This window comes from Canis lupus, chromosome 16 (assembly GCF_048164855.1).
Source record: "Canis lupus baileyi chromosome 16, mCanLup2.hap1, whole genome shotgun sequence".
NCBI classification, from domain to species: domain Eukaryota; kingdom Metazoa; phylum Chordata; class Mammalia; order Carnivora; family Canidae; genus Canis; species Canis lupus.
The window spans coordinates 38637222-38644292 of NC_132853.1; positions in this window are offsets into that span (position 1 = coordinate 38637222).

Genomic DNA, 7071 nt, shown 5'->3' on the forward strand with positions numbered 1-7071 from the left:
TCTGCATATACCAGAGTTCTCGTATTCCAAAGGCGACATTGGGGCTTGATCAGTTGCACATACATCACCATTTAACCCCCAGATTTGGCAGTCCTCCCAGAATCTCCTGGCCCCGCATACTGCTTGAATATGGGGAGAACTAAGGAGGAAAATAGGGGTAAGGTTATTAAAATTAAGGAAAGTCTAAGAAACTGTCATAGCCAAGAGAACTTAAGGAGACATAATTTTTTAAAATTTATTTATTCATGAGAGACACACACACAGAGAGAGAGAGGCAGAGACACAAGCAGAGGGAGAACCAGGCTCCATGCAGGGAGCCCGATGTGGGACCCGATCCCGGGACTCCAGAACCCCGCCCTGGGCCAAAGGCAGACACTAAACTGCTGAGCCACCCAGGGATCCCCAAGGAGACATAATTATTAAATGTAACTTGGTATCCCTCCCAGATGTTGTCCTGGAACAGAAGAAGAACATTAGGTGAAAACTAAGAAATACGAGAAAAGCATAGATATCAGTTAATAATAACATACCAATAGTAGTTCATTCATTGTAAAAAAAATACCATACTAACATAAGAGGCTAAATAAAAGGAGAAATTGGGTATGGGGTAGATGGGGGCTCCCTACTATATCTTTTCCTGTATATCTAAACCCATTTTTATTTTTATTTATTTATTTATTTATTTTTAATTTATTTATGATAGTCACAGAGAGAGAGAGAGAGAGAGGCAGAGACACAGGCAGAGGGAGAAGCAGGCTCCATGCACCGGGAGCCCGATGTGGGATTCGATCCCTGGTCTCCAGGATTGCGCCCTGGGCCAAAGGCAGGTGCCAAACCGCTGCGCCACCCAGGGATCCCTAAACCCATTTTTAAAAAAGATTTTATTTATTCATTCATGAGAGACAGAGAGAGAGAGGCAGAGACACAGGCAGAGGGAGAAGCAGGCTCCATGCAGGGAGCTCGATGTGGGATTCGATCCTGGGTCTCCAGGATCAGTCCCTGGGCAGAAGGCGGGCACTAAAAAAAAAAAAAAAAAAAGAAGGCGGGCACTAAACCACTGAGCCACCCAGGGATCCCTAAACCCATTTTTTTAAGTTTATTAAAAATACTATGATAGGGATGCCTGGGTGGTTCAGTCAGTTAAGAGTGTGTCTTCTGGTCAGGTCATGATCCCAGGGTCCTGGGATTGAGTCCCACACCAGGCTCTTTGCTCAGCAGGGAGCCTGCTTCTCCCTCTGCCTGCTGCTCCCCTTGCTTGTGAGCGCTCTCTCTCTCTCTCTCTCTCTGACAAATAAATAAATAAAATATTTAAAACAAAACAATATGATGTCTTGCTTATCCTATGGAACCATATTGTGCATAATTATATTTAGGCCTTTAGACATTAGCTCTTTTTTCCCCCTCCAGTAGGAAGCTCAGAAGCAAATACTATTCCCCTCTGACTCCAATGTCTGAGCTTTCCTATAGACAGCCCTTATCCTTTGCCCTGGCCTGTGAGCAGAGCATCCCTAACATTTATAACCTAGGACAAAAGTAAGCATGGAGGCCCCAGCCAGTTCCACCACCGCCCATTTTCAGCTCCCCCATCCGATACCCTAAGCCTGATATCCCGGTCCATGAGGCCAAGTTCCATCCGTATTCCCCAGCAACCATTCTGGCAACCCTTTCACTGGCAAAATCAGTCATCAGGGGAATGAATCTGGGAGAGCACTGTGTTCAGGGTCTGGAAGCAAACTTGTGGCCCTTGTGACAGATAATAACAGGATCCCAGGTATTGGAGCAAAATCACAATACAGAGACAAGGACTCCTGTTCTGAGGGTTCGAGTGCTGCTGAAGGAGGGCCAGATCACATCCCTCTGAGGTCACTGCCTATGGCCTTTCTCCCTCCCCATAGACCCATCCACACCACCTCCATTCTGCTCCCTTTTGTGCCTACTCAAGTGACACCACCAAGAAAGAGTACTTCTGCAAAACAGCTGCCAAATATGAGGAGCTAAAGCTTCCAAAACAGGAAGGGGGGAGAACCCAGACTCCCCACACTTAACTTCCGAATTGCCCCAGCCACACACACACACTCAAACTCGAGATGACCACAAACCCTGTTCCTGTGTGGCCTCACATGTACCTGGTCTCCCTCCTTTTTCCCAGATCCCCACTTTCCCTTTGTCTGCTCCTTCCTCTCCTTCCTTTCTGGTTATAGTGCCCCAGGGCCCCCGACCCTGAGCCATCCTTAGATCCTACAGTTCCTCTCCCATCCCTCATCACCCAGCCTGCCACTCTTAGAGAGAAGCTGTCAACTTTGAGACTGCTCCTGACTGAGTTAGTGGGTGTTGGGTACATTTGGGGGACTATCTGGGCCCTGAGGATAGTGATATTCTGAGCTTCAACCATCCCTCTCTGGCAGGAAGCCTGGCAGATCTCTGGGGTACCTTCTTCCCACTTCACAGAGGCAGGGAGGCGGCTTTTGTAGTCAGGCCATCTGCCTTCCTTGTCCCCCCACCTCTCACCAGCAGCTCCTTTCCTAGGCTTGGCAGGGTTCCCCCAAGGACTGGACTCCTAAGGGACTACAAGGACCCCCTTAGCTCTGGACTTGGGCCATCTTCAATTTCTCTGCTTTTAATGTCTGGCTTCTCTAGTCTGTAAATATCAGAGACAATTTTTCTTTCTTTTAAAAGATTGTATTTATTTATTTGAAAGAGAGAGTAAGCGAAAGAGAGAGAGAAAGAGAGAGTATGAGCATGGAGAAGAGTGGAAGGAGAGAGAGAAGCAGACTCCCTGCTAAGCAGGGAGCCCGGATGCGGAACTCGATCCCAGGACCCTGGGATCAGGACCAGAGCCGAAGGCAGACACTCAACCCACTGAGCCACCCAGGTACCTCCACAAACTTCCTCCCTCCATACCACATTAGCTTCCTATGACCCACAGGCTCTCTGGCTGGATCCTCTTTCCCCAAGGATAGGACTCTATGAAAATCCTCCTGTGGGTAAGAGAAAAGTTATCAGCATCCTCTTTGGATATAGAGGAAAACTGCCCTTCCATACAGCCCCTCTCAAAAATCCTTCTTACCCCACTTTCTCTTGCTGTCCGTTTCTTCCCCCCTGAGCACTGATAAAGGCTTAGCTCCCACCTCTGCTCTCTTAGTTCCAAGCTCCAACCTCTTCATCTTATTGGCTGGTCTGGCTGGGGAAGGGGTCTACCTGGAGAAGTGGGGCAGATGGAAACCAGCCAGGTAGAGTTACATGGCAACACTGAACAGAGGCAGAAAAAGGCCAGAGTGGGGGCTTAGGGTTAGATAAGAGGCTGTAGGGAATAGGGGTTTTGGTGCCCAAAGGGATGGGGACATTCTAGGTGAAAAATAAATATAAGGAAAAGTGGCAAGAGTCTAGACCCAGAAACATTGAAATACTTGGTAAGCATACAAGGTACAAAGGGTTTCAGCTCCCCTTCTCTCCACAGGGAAACTGAGTCATTCCCCTCCCCTAGCTGGAACATTTTCTTTGGAAGCTTGCCTGAGTCCCCCTGCTCTGGGGAGTTAATTGGCAGCAGAGGCATGAAGAGTTGTTCCCACACACTCATACACAGCTGGTTCCAAACCAATTCCCTTCTCCGACAGGTCCCACATTAAAATCTCCACTTTCTTTCTATCTGGGAGAGAAGAGGATGGGGGAGAAGCCTACAATGTGGACCCACTTTAAAATAGTTCCTGGATTTCCCCTGCCCTACAGAGGTCCAGAAAGAGACCAGCCAGGACAATGAAAGGCAGAATTTGAACTAATTATTGAAGTAGCTTCCTCTCCAACACCCTGAAGGATGCCTCCCCTTTCCACACTCCTTCCTAGCTCAGAGAAGAGACGTCCTGTGATCCTGAGGCCTGGACAGTGGCAGGGAAAGGAAGCCCGCTTGCCATTTCCTTTGCACCACCACCCCTCCCTTCAGGCCCTGAGAACCACTGTGTGCTCCTGGCCTCCACACCAGCTTGTCCCATCTCCTTTCATTGGAGGGGGAGGGCTGCAGTGTGGTAAGGCTCAAACCTCTTTCTTTTCTCCATTTCCACTACCTTTTCTCGATTGAAAGATCTCTAAGGGGGAGAAACATCTGGGGGTTGGGTTCTCTTAGCTGGTTTCCCCTGCTGCTTTTCCAGAACTCCCCAATAAGTGGGGCTGTGTCTGCAGAGTCAAGGGGTATCCGCTGGACACCTCATCACTTGCTGACATCACCCAGAGTGCAGGAGCTGGAAATGGGGGAGAGGTGGGGTTACTGAGGCTTGGGCCCTGGCAGTAGTTCCAGGGCAGGTTGGTCCAGGGCCTGTCCCTTGTTTCCCTCACCCCCAACTGTTTGTGGCTTCTTGGCAGGGGTAGAGGATACTGTGTGGGGTCTTAGCTTCCAGGCTTTTGGGGAAGCTCTTCAGAAAGATATTTGGATCCTCTGGCTTCTAGGGGGGACCCTGAGAAATCTTGGGGTGCTTCCTAGCAACAGTCTGAGAGGAAAGGAAGGAGGAAAGGAGAGAAGGCGGGGCCCAGGCATAGCTGCTCCGATGGGAGCCCAGAGAACAGGCTGTTCCTGCTGCCTCCTTGGCAACCAAAATCTAAGAGGGAGGGGGCCTTCAGGCAGATCCCCCTCAGAGGGTCTTTATCCATCCTTACTTGTGCCCCACCCCCCTACTATCCCCAGGGATTGGGCCCTAAAGCAGAGGTGGGGGGGATGAGAGGAGACTGCGGCCCCGGGTGGGGGTTTCCTGGCAAGGAGACAACAAAAGCTGGGGCTGAAATGACTCTGAGAGGAGCTAGAAGCTTCAAGAAATGGGGGTAGGCAGGATGAGTGGGGTGGGAAGGGGGCTGATGCAATAACAGGCAGGGGCTATAACTCCAGACCTGGGCTGGATCCCGGCATCTGGCGGGATGCCTGCTTTGGAGGCAGTGTGCCCTTGACTTTGCCCTTGCCCAGGTCTGTTACCAGCCCATATTGGGAGCCAAGGAAGAGAGGTAAGGAGAAGATGGGAATGGTAAACTTTGGTCTTTGAGTTCAAGCTGCCCCATTCTGCCCCTGGGGGAGGTAGGGAGATGGATCAGGAAGCACTTCATTTTCTATGGCTTTGGGTCTAGGATTTCAAAAAGTCTCCCTCACTAGATATCTTTAGGGCCTTTCGTCAGAGATGTGGGGGAAGCCATAGTGGAAGGGAGACAAAACCATAGCACTTCGTATTCCCGCTCTGGACTCCGTCACCCTGTCCTAATCCAGATTAGTGCCAAACTTCCCCATTGCCTCCTGGTTCTGCCTGACGGGTGCAGAGTATAAATGCAGCTCATCTCATAAATGTATCCCATGCACAGGGATTCCATCTCAACTCCCTGGGCAGGCTAATCCCAAGAGACTATTTCCATACAGGAGAGAGCATGCACCCTAAGCATTGCACATTACAGCCTTGCTCCCCCGGGTTTCAGCCAAACATGATCATCGAGGACGTGGCATTGACCCGAAGACAGTCACTTCGCACTGCACACTGCCCTGATGCTGCACGATGCAGCCTACTGCCCCACACTGAGCTGGTGCATGTCCACTGCAAGCCCAGGCTGAACCCACAGGTTCACTTATTGCATGCTGACTCTGCACCCTGCAGGCTCCCTTCACCCACTGTATAGTCCTCATCACCACCCACTCTGCATCCTGTGGGTTTCATCCCAGCTGCCCCTCTCATCCCCAGGATTCCAAGGGGTCCCAAGAGAGGCACCCTCCTCTCCCCTCCTCTATGCATTGCAGACCCCAATTATGCTCTCCCCCCAAGAGGAGTCGCTCCAACAGAGCTGAGGAGGCAAGAGCCTGAGGATAATATGAACAAGGGCAGCCTGACTCAGATAGACTTAGAGCCCCACTTGGCAAGTGATTCTGCCCATTATAAACTGGGCAATTGGTAGAGCAGCTCCCCTTAACACACACACACACACACACACACACACACACACACACACATACACACACACCTTCCCAAGAGCAGACTATAGAGACTGGGCTCCGCCCTGGGAGCCAAGGGAAGGCTGTGGCCCCCGCTGGTAAAACTGGGCTAATGATAGTGGGGGAACCGGCGGGACCAGGGGGGTGCTGGGGTAATTAGGGTTCTGCCTGGCGCTGGGAGATCCTGAGATGAAAGGGGCTCTGGCGTCACTGAGATGGTTTTATATCCATGAATGCAGGTGTGTGTGTGTGTGTGTGTGTGTGTGTGTGCACGCACATGGGAGGTGGAGCTGGAATGGCGGAGACCTCTCCTTTGGGGAAGAAGATCCTTTTTTTGCAGCCTGCCCTCCTCTTTAGTTTGGCCCTAGTACCATTTGGATTTGGGTGGGGGCAAACACAAGAGGAAATACCACCACTGTAGGGCTGAGAGTTGAGGAGGTAGGGCAGGCCTTGCCCCCTCCCCAGCTCACCAAGGGGACCAGTTGTTGAGGAAATAGCTGGTGGCAGTGAATAGAAAGCCTATATTGAAAGAGGGTGACATTTGAAAGAGGAGGCAGTGGATCAGGTAATAATGTTAGAAATGAGAAGGGGAGGGGGTAATAGGGAGTAAACCTCCAAAAGGATTAAAAACGTGGGATGATTGAGGGAGAAAGGACCTCAGGGGTCACTTGCCCAGCCCTAACATTTTAAGGTTGAGGAAGCTCCGTCCCGAGAGCGGTGGTGATTTGCTCAAGGTCACACAGTGAGTAACTGGCAAAGAAGGGCCCCTGAACTCAGAAACAAATTCTAAAGCTCCTAGGGCTTGGTATTTAGACTTTCTCCCCGACTTAGAAGGTGCAGGCGGCCCGTCTATATTCCCTTCTCCATCCCCGTGGTGCAAACCCAAAAACCTCCGATTCTTCCAGCAAGCCAAAGCTATTTTTTAAAATATGTCACCGAGCACCACTCCTGCCGGCGGCGCCGGGAGTGGGGCGGGCGAGTGCGAGCGGGGCGGGGGCAGAGGCGGCCGAGGGGCGGCGGGGCGGCTGGCCGGGGTCCCGGGGCGCGGCGGGGGGCGGGGGGCGGGGGGCGGGGGCCGGCGGCGGCGCGGCGGCCTGCAGGGAGCAGCCGCGAGCCGGCCG